Genomic DNA, 15,504 nt, shown 5'->3' on the forward strand with positions numbered 1-15,504 from the left:
TGCTCTTCTTCCTCTCTGATTCAATTAGTGGAGTAATAATTGGATCTATGAACAGTTGTAGTGCCTTATGTGACACTTTAGTGGCCATGAAGCTTGCAGAGAGAGTTAGTAAATTAGTAGCCTTGGTGCCATGCTGTGCACATTTAATGATGGAATGAAGCTCATGAGACTGAGTTCATGGGAAAAGTGGTCCTTGTTGACATCGAAGCGAACAGCGAAATAAGCCATAACAGCACGGCGCGTTCAACTTTTTTGGTAAGCAAAAAAGAGATGTTGAGAGGCACCAGAGGAGTGCTGATAATTGCCATGCATGCCGGTTTGCCTTGTAGTGTATCTAATTCTTCTATCTTTATGGCATTTTGAGAAAGAAGGTGGCCAATGCTAAGTTTTCACTGCTCATGAGTGGTTCTTTCCTATGATGCTTGCACCAATTCTGTTGCTCAAGACTGGTTTTATGAAGTAGGGCCATGGATCGAATGCTATTCCATGAACTCAATGCTTCAGCCCTTGCCAAGAAGACTATAAGGCGAATCTTGCACATTGGCAATCAGCATCTCTGATGTTGAATAAATGGAATGCAAAATGAGATTTTATTTGCTTAGTAGTTTTTATTCTTGAGTATTATATGCTAGAAAATAACTATGGTTCCTGATGATAATAACATACTGCAGGATTACATATGATAAGTACCGGTGCATGGAACTGCATCAACATGGTGAAGTTTAGATTCGCTGCCAAGCAAAAACTGAGTTTCTGTTTCGTGCCCAGCTGCAACACAGCTCAATGGAGCACTGAAAACTTGTTATATAGTGCATGCGTGTAACCCTCCAAAAAATATTATATGGAATGCCATGCAAATCTAGGTTTCCGTTTTGTCACTAACTTGAATCGCACCAGCTCTATAGATGTAGAATCCTTGTTTTTGTTTCCAAAAAACAAGAGAGAGAGAGAGAGAGAGAGAGAGAGAGAGAGAGAGAGAGAGAGAGAGAGTGGGGGTGAATTATGTTGTGTTTAATTACACTTCAGAATCAGCTGCCTTATGCTGTAGATATAGAAGTTTCACAACAATATGGGAAGAGTTACATGATATTATGCTATTTTTGATCGGCAAGAAATCACTATCTCTACAATACGCAATGCAAGTAAGAGCTTCCAAAACTTGATCTTAGTTTAGTGGTGTGTTCCTTGTATGCAGTCCTTGAAATCAATTAAATTCTGTTATCTTGCCGCTCACCTAGGATGCCGCTGCACAGATTGCCTAAAGAATTAATCCAGCCCCTAAATTTCATGACATTCTGATAAGATTTACAAGATTATATATTTCCTTTTGATGCATAGGAAATGGTTGGCTCTAAGATACGTAAAGCAATGTAATAAATTTTCATAAAGAGCTTCCCAAGTCTACAGTTTGTTTCAATTATTGTGCAGTATATATGCAATCCTTGAAGACCATCAAGCTTCAGAATCTTCCAACTTCCCAGAAACATTGCTATGGAGGTGGCCAAAATAATTATTCCAACCACTAATCAGAGTTATTTGGTTGTAGTATCCATGACTAACTAGAAGAAAGTAAACTTTTCCTAGAAATATAATACCATTGAATTCAAACCACTGCGAGTTCTTCATTAACTACATTTCTCCATTTTGTTTCACATGTAAACTTTAGCTTGCAATAATTAATTCTTGCTATATCTAAGCCTTTCAGACTCTGATTTGTCCCATGGCTACTTGTTTGATTGCAAAGCCGGAACCTATATATTAATACATAAATTCCTTATTCTACATCAGATCCCATTTTGAGTTTCAGAGGGTCACATCCGGCCAAGCCTGAGCTAAAGCAGTTGCAACCTGAGAAGAAGCATTACTTTCCAAGCAGAATACAGTCCTAAAGATTGGTAATGCATCATAAGCCAAATGGGTGTTTCTCCTCCACCTCCATTTGTTGGGCTTGTGTCATCTATGATGACCTCAATGCACCACAACAGTATGGGCATATTGAGTGCCTGGTCATCTCCATGATCTCAGAGCATAGCTGGGCCTCCCATTTCCTTTTTACAATGTTTTTATTGCTAATCCGACATGTATAGCAACCAAATGAATCTTCTGTTCTACTGAAAAGAAGTTGTGTCATGAGATGTTGAGATCTAGTTTCCAAAGTAAGCTTCATTTATTCAACAAGTGCTTCCCTTAGGAATAACCTTCTGGCATTGTGGATATGAGAGAATCACCATTCTATGACATTATATTATGCAAATAGAATGAAGTATCCTCTAGAATTATTTCTTGTATCCTTGTGCCTAAGACAATCTTTATATTCTTCATTTTCTTTTGATCTTATATCTCATAAATGGATGATCTAAGTTTTCATTAAGAAGATCACTGGATTCAAGGAGAAGCAATTCAGAGCCACTGCATTGAATATAAATTACAAGTTTAGTGGTGGATCAAGAATCAAAATAATCATCATTATCCACTAACAATAGTAACGGAGCATAAAGGAGTGATTTGCAGTAAACTAAGTAACAATTTTTTAATAACAAGACATGCAGAGAATTGTTGTTGTGTTAAGCATGTGAGTGCTCTTCCCTCAGTGGCTTCCATAGTGGCTTCCCTGCAGGCCTAAACTTTGTTCTCCAAGTGGCTTATGTACTATGGTCATCAACCACAATATAGTGTTGGTTCTGAATGAGCAATGAGCTTATCCATTTATAAAGTGTAGTTTGCAGCATTTGATACCATTCCCCACCAACCCCTCTCAGTTGCTGAATCAAAGATCCTTCAGTTTCAGTAAGTATGAAATGTGGCTAATCGACAAGTCAATTGTGGAATATATTAAAAGAAACATGGTTCCAAGGCATGCTAAATTAATAATCTTCAATTTGAGATATTTAGCATGCTTTGGATCATGGAAGATCTTTATAAAGTAACCAGAAATTCCATCATGTCAGATTTTAGTGTTTCCAATAAGGCCTATGGATGAATCAGAGAGACAAACTTAGAATTAAATATTGAACAGTAGTTGGATTTATGGTTGCTAGTGTTCTAGTGGCACCATAAAAGTAGTGTTTGATAGCTTAATGAATGACCAATAAGGCATATATGCTGCAATGATCTTAGAAGACAATTATTCATCTGAACTCAGCTGTCAATAGGGAATAAGCTGTCACTTTCCTAATTGCAAACACAATCATATATATGCCACAAAATTAGATATATATATCATGGCTTGCATATGAAATTAATTCCTTGAAATTACAAGAAGAACACTAGGACGACTTCGTCAAATACTTCAGAATTTTCTCCCTTAGTAGTTTAGTTACAAAAATTTTACGTTAGTTAAACCAAAATTCTGTTGACCTTGTATGCTTCTATGGCATCCTTAATAATAGATGTGCATAGATTTAAAGACGAGATATATCATTCCTGCTAATAACTATGGAGTTCTTACATGTAACCAAGAGAACTCCACAGGATACATTTTTTATCCAGAAAAGTGTTTCACAAGAAATTGAATGATGCAATCGAACATATTCTGTGTAACAAATGCCTCCAACTTCATCATGCCTGCAATTCTTCGAATTTTTCAGGAGTGTTTATTTAGGAATAGTGAGGATGCTCCATGACCATGGCTCCATGTCTAGCTCTAATTTTTCGCATTGTTTGTCTGCGCTTGTTACATGAAATCATGCTGCTCTGGGTGATGCAATTGAGAGAATTTTGGTATGATGCTCTTAGTGGAGCCACTTTCACTTAACGAATATAATGTAGCATCTTTTAGGTTAGCGACAATTATTTACTAATGAAGGCATTCAGATCATATAGGTTTCTTGATCCCTATCAGCAATTTCAAATTACTATGATAAATAGAGTTTTCTGTGGTTCTTGCGAATGACAGAGGGATAACAGGCCTTTCAACTTAAATAAGATACAGTAAAAACTCTAGTGCAGGTTATAAGGCAGAGGCTAAGGGTAAACAACAGTATCACACACAAAGGAAAAAAATCAACACAAATAAGCCAAAGTAAAAGCTTAAAAACTGGATATTAATTTTGGAGGTTCGTTATTGACGAATTTATCTGTAGTTATATGTCATTGAAACATTTGCTGTGGAGCCAAGGAATGAGATGATAAGCTTATCATTTAGAGAATACTTAGATACAACAAATCTCTTAAATGATATGATAAAGAAGGCATTGGTTGATACAACTCTCTATGCTTTTGGCAGGATTCTATGCATGCATCACAATTGGGATGGCTAGTCAGCATAATTCAATGTGATCCACTAAGGATTTTTAACATAGGGAGGGGTATCAAACAGCACATCAATCAACACCTTGTTCGGAGTTTACAATTAATGTGGAGGGGAAGTGGGGATAATATATATTGTTCCCCATGAACTTGTGTGGCAACTCGCCCACTTAGTGGTATGTGTGTCGGAAATGGAAACCCGGAATCGAATTTCTTTTCTATTTTCAATTGGAAAGCTGTCGGCTTGGAGTGATGCAAATCTCTTAGTGCTTGCTCACAGTCATCAGCTATACCTGCTTCATCTTGTTCCATATAGCTCATGACATGACACAGTTCTTTGCCGATTGGTAGAAGTATACACTTGAGTCCTCATTTGAAAAAAAAGGAAAACCCTTAACGTACCTTATAGGGTCATATCTTATTATCATCATTATTATTATTCAAAGTATTATATATTGCTTGAAGGTTTTTTTATTTTTTTATTTTTTTTTGAGAAAGAGAACTAGAGTAAGCCCAGCCAATATTTTTTATATATTACTTGAGTGGGTTAGACCATATGCCAAGACTACTAAATTCCAAACTTGGAATGGTATAGTGTTGGTTTTCTTTCTGGTACCTGATAGTATGTATCGAAATTGAAAATATTGAAAAGAATGATAAGCTCTTAGCACCGATAATAAGGTCGGTATGGTCGTACATATTGGTATGCATCTGTACAGCAATTAAGTCCTGTGTAGATGATTTTGGTGTCTTAGCCCCTATATTAGTGGCAATTTTATATTAGACTAGGATGGTATCGGCAGTACTATTCTATTTCAACAATTTTTTGAATTCATGCTATGCGCTATCAATTTTTTTAAGTACATATAAAAATACATATAAAAGTTTTATTTTTAAAAGTTTAAATTAGCTAATAGATAAGCATAATAGATAGGAAGAAAAGTTAGACTGCTGGATTAGGTTCCCAGCACATAATCACCACCCTAAAGATCATAAAGGATATTAATTAGTGGGACGAGACACATTGAGACGACCACAAGACCTATAAGCACTTCTTCGTAGAAAAATACAAGATGATGCTTGGCTTATGAGTATCCGATAATAGAATTTGATTTTGAAGGCTATGTCAAGCATGGTCCAAGGAGCACTTTCATATGAATTAGTCAAAAGAGAAGTTTCACCTGTATCAAAATAGAAATTTCAAACAAAAAAATTTGTTATATCTGGTATTAAAATAGCTTTTAAATGCATCTGAAATTACCTAAAATGAAGCTTGGATGAGGAAGTTACGGCCACTTTACTAAAGAGGTGTCAAGAATGATGAAGTTCTAGATATTAATGAAAATACCATTCTATGGCTTATTAATTTGAGGATGATTTTTTATTTTATCCAAAATTTAATTACTTCTTTCTTCTAGAAAGTCTTATAAAATGAGTTAGAAGTTCAATAGAACTTAAAGAATTATATTTTACTATTTTTGATATTATATTTTATTTCTTTTAGGTAAATTGTATCTTATGAAAATTAAGAAAAGTTTATTGGCTTTAGAAAATCTTTTCCATAAATTCCTCCCCAGTATACTCAATTTTCATCAATCATTCAAAGCTAATGGAAGTTTTTTCTTTCCCTTTTTATCAAATTCCTCTCAAATTCTTGTGTCGTAAGAGGCTTCTTAGGAGCCTATGGTGTGAGGCAACGACTTGGAAGAAGAAATTAGTAAGAGATAGGGATTCTTCTTCCAAGGCCTTGTGAAGATCTAAGGTATGAGGTTGAAGATCCAACAAGAAGGGAAGGTACTAGGCCTTCTAGTATTCCTATAGTTTTAGATTATTCTTTTTTTTCCTACTTTTAGTTTTAGTTCTTTTCTTTATTTTTTTAATTTCTATTTTTTTTTTTGATTCTAGTTAAAATTCTACTTATAATTCTTGCTTCAAGTTTTCTTTTTGTCATGCTACTTCGATCTCATGTGAGGTGTTTCACTAGACTCCTTGTTTGTATTACTTGTACTCACCTAGGCTAGGATCTTACTGAATTGTCGTACTGAATACACTTCAAGTGGCACTCACTGAAGTAGGTTTAGCAAGCATGGGCCAAACTAAGCATCCACTATACATGTATATTCTTTTGGAAGGTAGAAGGTTGGGATTTTCTATCTTTAACTTACGAGAAGGTAGATCAAGGAGTTTTGAACCTGATCCTTCATCTTAGCATGAATATAAGAAAAATAAAGAAAATAAAAGAAGATACAAAAAGAAGCTCTGAGAGGAAGCGATTCAGATCTTAGCAAAAGAAACATCGATCTAATTAAATGAAACCATATTGATTCCTATTCTAATATGAATTATAGGATATCTCATGTAATTATGTCACCTAGTATGGAATTGAAGATAATCGGCAAGGGAAATTAAAGAAAGGGAAGGAGAAGGGCTTATGTAGATCGCCTTGCTAAAGCTTCCCTTTAGGAGAGGGCCCTTTGGGAAAATCCCTTCTGCCTTAGAGCTCCTTCTAACTCTTTAGATGTTAAGATTTAGCTTTCTTGGATGGTGTTGGGTAGGATCCAAGATACGAAGAAGCGATCACATAAGAGAGATTGCCATGGATTTGAGCTTTCTCTTTTTTGACATTTCTTCTCTTGGAAAAGTGGAAGGGATTTTCTAAATCTATCTAAAAGGCTCCCTAGAAATTTTTTCCAAAAAAAATGTTTAAGAAGAAGCCCCTACAAGCTTAGAATTGGGAGTATTTATGGGACAAAAGGTTCAGATGGAAGGTTTTAGAGTAAGATAAGATTTCTCTTACCCGTGCAGGGGGTCCCCCCGTGCGCGTGATGATCGAGCGCGACGCGCCCGGTTAAATATTTTCGGATCGGATTCGCCAATTTTGCCTTGGATCTTCATTGGGCTCGTGCGCGCGTGGGCTATTTACTTTCTTTACTTCACCAAGTTAAAAGGTCGAATACTACATAAATATCTTTTAAGTTTTATCTCTTTCCAATGTGGGACTAAAGAAAGTATACTAGACAAAAGGCAAAAGACAAAGAAGGGCAGACTTGGAATTTTGAAATATTCCAACAATCCCCCACATATTTTAAAATTCAATAATAAGTTGACGAGCGCGAGAGTTCAATGCATCAAAATGGTGTCTTTGAGACTATGAACCATTTTTAGGACTAGTAAGTATGACTTACAGAACTTTGGTGAAATATGAAATTTCTATGAACCAAAAGTCCTTTATGTAAATAGTGACCCATAGACCACATTAACCTCTCAAGTTTTGGGCTTGTTCTAAATGGGTTGGTGCAAATAGGCCATACACCTTACCTGGATATTCATGAGTGCTTTAGAGAACTGCCTAATTCTCATAGAAAGCGGCCAAACTCCCACACCCATATAGGTGGATCCATCAAGTGTGTACTGTAGGTAGACACACCATCCTAAAGGACTACCTCATCCTCATCTACTGCACTTTGCACTATCTACACTATAGGGAGGGTCAAAATTAAATATGATAGTGTACTCACAGTCAACTAGCGACTTGTTATTACCCGTATGAACATGTTTCATGGGATCTCCAATCACACATGTTGGGTTTCTGTCGTTATTGACTTCGATATAGGTATTAGTCCCATCCCCCTCGATGTTTCACTCATTAGTTTTCTACCTAGTAGTTTTGTCAGAGATCGGCCAAATTCAACTCTGACTTTACAAAATCAAGAGATATAATCCTATCATCAAGCAACTGCCTTACAATATTATGTCTCAACCTTATGTGTCTATTCTTCCCATTATAAACTTTATTCTTAGCTCGATATATACCAGCTTGGTTATCACAAAGAATAGACACAGAAAGTATTGGTTTATTCCATAATGGAATATCCCCCACAAGATTTCTAAGCCATTCAGCTTCAGAACCTGCCTTTTCTAAGGCAATAAACTCGAATTCCATCGTAGACCGAGCGATGGATGTTTGCTTGGATGATTTCCAAGATACTGCACCCCCACCAATAGTAAAGATATATCCACTCGTGGATTTCATCTCATCTAAATCAGAGATCCAATTTGCATCACTATACTCTTCTAGTACAGCTGGAAATCCACGATATAACAAACCATAATTAATGGTTCCTTTCAAATACCTTAGTACTCTATGAACTGCACTCAAATGATTCTTACTAGGATTATGAGTATACCTACTCAATCTTCCTACTGCATAAGCAAGATCAGGACGAGTGCAGTTAACTAAAAACATTAAACTACCAATGATGCGAGCATATTCTATTTTTAAGATACCATTTTCTTTATTTTTTTTAAATGTATACTAGCATCATACAGAGTAGATATGGGTTTACTATCATAATGCTCAACTTTTCTTAAAATTTTCTCAATATAGTGTTCTTGTGATAATATAAGTCCATTAGAACTTCTTGTTATCTTAATCCCAAGAATTACATCAGCTTCACCCATATCTTTTATATCAAAATTAGAAGCCAAAATTTTTTTAGTATCTATAAATATATTCAAATCAGTTCCCATTATAAGCATATCATCAACATACAAACATATGATCACAACAACATTATTAACAACTTTACTATAAACGCACTTATCAGCCTCATTAATTAAAAAGCCATTAGATACCAATACTTTATCAAATTTTTTATGCCATTATTTAGATGCTTGTTTTAATCCATATAAGGATTTTACTAATTTACAAACTTTGTGCTCATTACCAGGAACAACACAACCTTTTGGTTGTTCCATGTAAATTTCTTCATCTAATTCTCCATTTAAGAATGCAATTTTACATCCAATGAGTACTCTAATAGATGAAATTCTAGAAACTGGTGCAAAGGTGTCAAAATAATCAATATCTTTTCTTTGTGAGTATCCTTTTGCTACTAACTTGCTTTAAACTTATCAATTGAATTATCAGGTTTTAACTTTCTTTTGAAAATCCACTTACAACCAATTGTTTTAGCACCTAGAGGTAAATCAACTAAGGTCTATGTATGATTAGACATAATAGACTCTATTTCATTCTTAATAGCTTCCTTCCAAAAAGGTGCATCAACAGAAGTTATTGCTTTTTTATAAGTTTAAGGTTCATTATCAACAAGAAAAGTGTAAAAGTCATTTCCAAAATTTTTCTCTTTTATAGTTCTTTTACTTCTTATTAAATCAACTTCATAATTTTCATGTGCCTCCTTTTTTTGTTTATTATGAGGTAGAGAGTCAATTTTTTCTTTACCTAGTTTCATAGAAAAGATATGTTCAAAGAAAACAGCATTTTTAGATTCTTCTATAGTGTTGGGTTCCATAATATTAGATTCATATTTTAATACCAAGAATCTATAAGCAGCACTATTTAATGCATAACCAATAAATAAGCAATCAAAAGTTTTAGGTCCTATTTTTTTTTCTTTGGTTCAGGTAATAGAACTTTAGCCAAACACCCCCACACTTTAAGATATGTAAGGTTAGGTACATTACCTTCCCATAACTCATAGGGTGTCTTACCAGATTTCTTACAAGGTATTCTATTTTGAATATGACAAGCAGAAAGAATAGCTTCCTCCCACAAATAAAGAGGTACTCCTGAGCTTATTAACATAGCATTCATCATTTCTTTTAGAATTCTATTTTTACATTCACCAACTCTATTAGATTCAGGTAATTTTTCAATCAAACAGCCGCAAAGAAAAAATTCTTGAAGTATTATGTCTTCATTTTTAAGATCAGTGACCAGCCTATGAAAAACATGGATTTGGGATGACACATCCCTATCCTCGGACATTTGAAAGTGTAGAAAAATTTTTATAGCATATTTTTGTACTCCAGCATCTTCTAACACATATTTTTTATTCCGATTCTTCCAAATTTCTGCAGCTTCTTTGTATGAACAGTAGACATCAAAAAATTCATTGGACAGTGTACTCAGAATTGTGTGCCTACAGATTTTATTTTCATGTTCCCACCCTTTGAATTTCATGTCAAAATCTTTAGATCTTTCTATCGATTTTGATTGATTTAAATATCGAGCAAAATTAAGCATATCCAATGCGGAATAAACACGTTCTTGCCATCTCTTAAAATGCATACCATCGAAACTCTCAATTTTAGAGGTATCAGAAATTGATCTAGCAGTAATCATAGCAGAATCCATGTCGATCTATTCTTAAGATTGTTATAAAATAATAGAAGGAAAGAAGAAAGAACTTATCAGTTGAGGTGTGATTTCACTGTTCTTAAGAATAGATCGCACCCCTCGGAGAATGAATCTCGGTGTAGCAGGTAATGGAGGCCTATTCTCTAGGATAGAACAATTGGATCACTCCAAGCGTACACTTGCAGATGCAGTGACTCTATCGAACAGCCCAGAACCGCTTAGGAAGACAGAACAGAGAGAGAGAGAGAGTATCAAAGAGACTCTCGAAAAATACAGGAAACAAGGAGAGACTCTCGGGAGCACAGAAAACAGGGAGAGGAAGATAAGATTTCTCTTATCTTAATCCTCGAATCTAATAGTGTTTAAAAAGAAAGGAAGAGGCGTTTTTAAAAGACACGGCGACGCGCCCGGTTAAACGTTTTCGGATAGGATTCGCCAATTTTGCCTAGGACCTCCATTGGGCTCGTGCGCGCGTGGGCTACTTACTTTCTTTGCTTCACCAAGTTAAAAGGTTGAATACTACATAAAGACCTTTTGAGTTTTATCTCTTTCCAATGTGGGACTAAAGAAAGTACACTAGACAAAAGGCAAAAGACAAAGAAGGGCAGACTTGGAATTTTGAAATATTCCAACAAAGCAAAGATAGGCTTCTTTTTTATCCGTGCTATGAATCACCATCATTGATGGCCTACATCAAAGGATAGAATGTATAAATAAAAATCAATGGCTATTTTCAAAAACAGGCTAGATAGAGGTGGCATTTTACTCCACCCCGTTGGGAGTAAAAATCAACTTGACCCAACTCCAAGAGGGTAGATTTTATCCGACCTATTTAGGGTCGGCGGTGAGTACAACTTTTCATCTAAAATCTACAGCTGGTCTAGGATAGGTGCAGATAATGGCAATGCCAACCCCTATTTGCACCTTATCTCAACAATTAGATGGAGTTTACAAATAGGTGCCACATGGACAAGGCTAAGGAATCAAGACAGATGGAAGTCACATGATCTTTGTTAGATCTAACAAGACTTGGCCATGACAAACTAGTGCTCACGACAAGTGTAGAAATGCAGGCTGAAGGAATAGAATTTGATCATGACTATCCATGACAAGTGTAGAAATAAAAGCCAAAGAATATTAACTTTATTTTTGTGAAAACCAGCCCACATACAGTGGGCTAATGGGCCAAGCCCAACATGGTCGGCCCATTTGGAGATCTAAACTAAGGAAGCTTCGGGAAGAAGGAGAAGCAGGCGGTTATAACCACCCTGATACTCCCGATCTCCCTTTCCTCTCTTCCCGAAGAGGGCTATAAAAGCCATGGATTTCTCCTCACCAAGGGACTCCATTGCTTATCTTTCATCTACCTTTCACTCCCTTCTCCGTTACGAAGGAATCGGATCGGGAACAGCGCCGTCGGAGTAGGAGGCCGAGCCATCGGGGGAAGCTACCGGAAGAAGCTCCCCATCTCCTCGTTGGCGCTAGGTAAGCCCTTAATCATTTTATTAATGCCCTGTTAGATTAGATCTAGCCTAGCTATGAAACAAAAATAGGAAAAAGAAGAAGAAGAAGAGGAAAGGAAGGGGGAAGAGTTTACCTGGTATGTTCAACTGCAGCCGTCGACGGCCGGAGGCCCTTCCTCCCCTCCTTTGGTCGCGGTGAGCTTGGCCGCAGCCGTAGCCACATCCATGGCCATGGTCGTGGGTTATTTTCCCCACCCCAATGGGAACGAGGGAGGAGCCGCCGGCTCCGACTGCAAGCTCCGTCGGCCCTTGGTCGGAGCTGCAGCGGGCCGAAGGTCCCTTCCTCTTGAGAGCGTGATCTCGACACCCCATTTCCACCAAGGAACAGAGGGGGGCCGGCCGCCGTGGGCGCGGCCACGGGTTCAGCCGCGGGCACCGTCGGTCGCGGTCGACCTCTTCCGTGAGGGGGAGCCGCCCTTCTCCCTTCTCAAGAGAAGAAGGATGATGAAGAAGGGGGGGATCGGCCGCTACAGGCCGAGCAGCGGGCGATGTTGGCCGGTCGCCGGCACCATCGACCTTGGACCCGGCTCCTCCCGAGCGCTCCACGAGCCTCCTCGCTTCAAGTGAGGAGGAGAAGAGGAGGGGGAGGGGATCGGGACGGAAAAAAGAAGAAAGGAGGAAAAAAAGGTTCGGGAAGGGAGGAGAGGAAAGAAAAGAAAAAGAGGAAAGAAAAGAAAAAGAAGAAAGAAAAGAAAAAGAAAAGAAAAGAAAAAGAAGAAAAGAAGGAAAGGGAAAAAGAAAAATAAAATGAAGAGTTCGATGGGCCGAAATGGGCCTAATTTCGGGGCAGGCTTCAAAGAGATTTGGATTTAGAAGCCTGAAGCCGGGCTGGGCCCTGGTCCGAGCTAAATAATTTTTAACCCAGAATTAACTGAACCAGTATGCAATGGACCCAAACCTGAACCAGAAATTAGCTTAGACCAGAACTAGAAATTGAATTGGGCCATAGGCCTGAACCAGAAATTAAATTAGGCTATGGACCCGAAAATGAAATTGAGTCCTAAGGATGGGCTGTAAATGACTTTAAGATTATTAATAAATAAAAATTAAATGTTCAAGTGACATGTAATTTAATGATCTTGTTAGGTATTGAAGAATTGGCATTTGGTGAGCAAATTAAGGTAAGTAACCTGTCTTAATCTTATTATGGATCATGTATCACGTTTTATAAGATGAAAAAGTATTATTTATGCAATTGGAATTATGTATAAGAATTGTGGAAAAAGTACCTAATATAATCTTATGTTTAATCAAATACTTGTGATTACTCGATTATGAAATTGTATATGATTATTTATGTTTTCACAAAATTAGGATCAAGCATGTGTTAGCAAATGATTACAAGATTTTGGATACATAGCATCCATCATGATTATTATTATTATATTATGTACACATGATTATGATGATGTAGAAAGATGCATGGAAAAATAAAGTTTTCAGCATGATCATGAGTTTTATTAGCATGATGCCATTATTCACTTTCCAATGGATCTATGAGAAAAGATTTATGAAAAGCATGATATGTTTTAAGAACTCTCAGATCGCTATGTATGACCCCCGCCAGTGGGTAACAGTAACTAGGCATATGACCCCCGCCAGTGGGTAAAAGTAACTTGGCTTTACGACCCCCGCCAGTGGGTAATAGTAACTAGAAGATGACCCTGCAGTGGTAAAGGCCTTGCCGTGGGAATAAGAGCGGCCATAGCTACACTACCATCTGAGAGTATGAATTTCAAAGTATGGAATAATGGCAAAAGTTTTTATGATGCATATATGGCAAAAGTTTTTATGATGCATATATGGCAAAAGTTTTTATGATGCATAAATGGCAAAAGTTTTATGATGCATAATCATATTTATGAAGTTGCATGAATGAACATGCATAGTTTTATAACTAGTTTGATTATGGCAAAGATTTGATTATATGAAATGTTTACTTTATTACAAGCACAGATTTCAAAGCATGAATAATAATAGTACATATTTCAAAGCATGAATAATGATAAGTATGGATTTCAAAGCAAGAATAATGATGAGTACGGATTTTAAATCAGGGAATAAAGACAAGTTTTAAGTCTAGTTCGATTATATGTTGTATAAAGTGTTTACTTTATTACAACCTTTAGTTTCTTAAAATAATGCACTAGTATGAAAAATATTATGCTTGATCTGATAAGATTATGCATTGTTACTCACTGAGCTTTATAGCTCACACCTATTTATTTATGTTCTTACAGATGAATAGGAGATGCTAGGAACAAGGAGCGTGACATGCCTCAGGGTTATGGGAATAATAAAATATTAAATGATGATATTGTTTCTAGAAGCTATGTACGGATTTTAATACCTGAACATAGTTGTTTAGTAATTGAAGTTTTAAAGAGGCTGCGTATTATTGTATTTTTAACTTGGCAATAGCACGGCCGTGTCATGATCCGAATTCGGGGCGTGACATTAAGTGGTATCAGAGCAATAATTTTAACCATGATTAAAAACTTTAAGACTAATCATGGGAATGGGTAGTTAAGTTAGCTTTTACATAATTGGAATAACAATAATAATATTAAAAAAAAATAATAAGAAAAAAATAATAAAATATTAATTTTGGGTTATATTGTTTTAGGTGACAATGCGCAATAAAAAGAAGAAATGTAGAGCTAATACAAGCCATTCTAGAAACGTGATTGTGACAGAAAAACTATCAAAGCCTAGGTTAAGATCATTGTGAATTGTGATTTGAAAACTACCGGAGCTGAGGTTAAGATCGCATAGGATTGTGACAAAATTAGAATCAAAGAATAATTTTAAGATCACTAGGGTTTGCAACAGAAATGTATCATAGCTTAAGGTTATGATCACTTGGGATATGACAAAAGTAGTAAAAATTACATTTAGTGCTTAAGTGAAAGATCACTAAGCATTTTAAGTACCGGGTTTGGTATTCGATGAGTACGAAAGTACTGGATAAGATGTTTTGATCATGATGAGAGATGTTTTACCTAAGATAAGTGTAGGAAGGTTAACTATGACATAGCGGTTATACTATGTTCGGATATTGTATAAATGACTCGAAAGTGTAAAATTAATATAAATTTGGATATGATTATTAGAGTGTGATTTGTACATAGATTGGTCATAGAATTGGAATGAGTCAAGAAGGATTTTATTTTATATAGTATTATAAAGGATTGTTCTTCAAGGTTAAATCTGTATGTGGATTATAATTGGTTTTGGCATACTTGGATATTGCAAATAGTTGTATTCTATTGGTGGATTAAATTCTTAAGTGCATATTGATTGGGGAATTCTAGTTATTTGAATTTCCATGTTGGATTGGGCTATTAGATCTTTTTCATAATTATTGGACACTTTTGGATGTGTTAGTTTAATCTCAAGTTTAAGTTTATGATTTGACAAGGGATCTTTATTATTGAGTGGAGACTTTAATTTTGGAGATACTTATTGAAATTGAAATGCTTGCTAACTGGGCTCGTAGCCAAAGTGTGGATCAGCTATGTTGGGAGTCCTCTCAGTGGATATTTCAGATTATGATTAATTGGATTTTGA

General features: G+C 36.2%; 1 long non-coding RNA gene across 1 annotated transcript; it reads left to right on the forward strand.

Moving 5' to 3' along the window:
• The first annotated feature begins 973 nt into the window (after positions 1 to 973).
• LOC120112843 lies at positions 974 to 15,498 on the forward strand. The gene is made up of 3 exons (XR_005514462.1): positions 974 to 11,896; positions 13,021 to 13,055; positions 14,175 to 15,498. It is a non-coding gene; the product is annotated as an uncharacterized LOC120112843 (long non-coding RNA).
• Positions 15,499 to 15,504: the final 6 nt, after the last annotated feature.

Source organism: Phoenix dactylifera, chromosome 13 (assembly GCF_009389715.1).
Source record: "Phoenix dactylifera cultivar Barhee BC4 chromosome 13, palm_55x_up_171113_PBpolish2nd_filt_p, whole genome shotgun sequence".
NCBI lineage: Eukaryota > Viridiplantae > Streptophyta > Magnoliopsida > Arecales > Arecaceae > Phoenix > Phoenix dactylifera.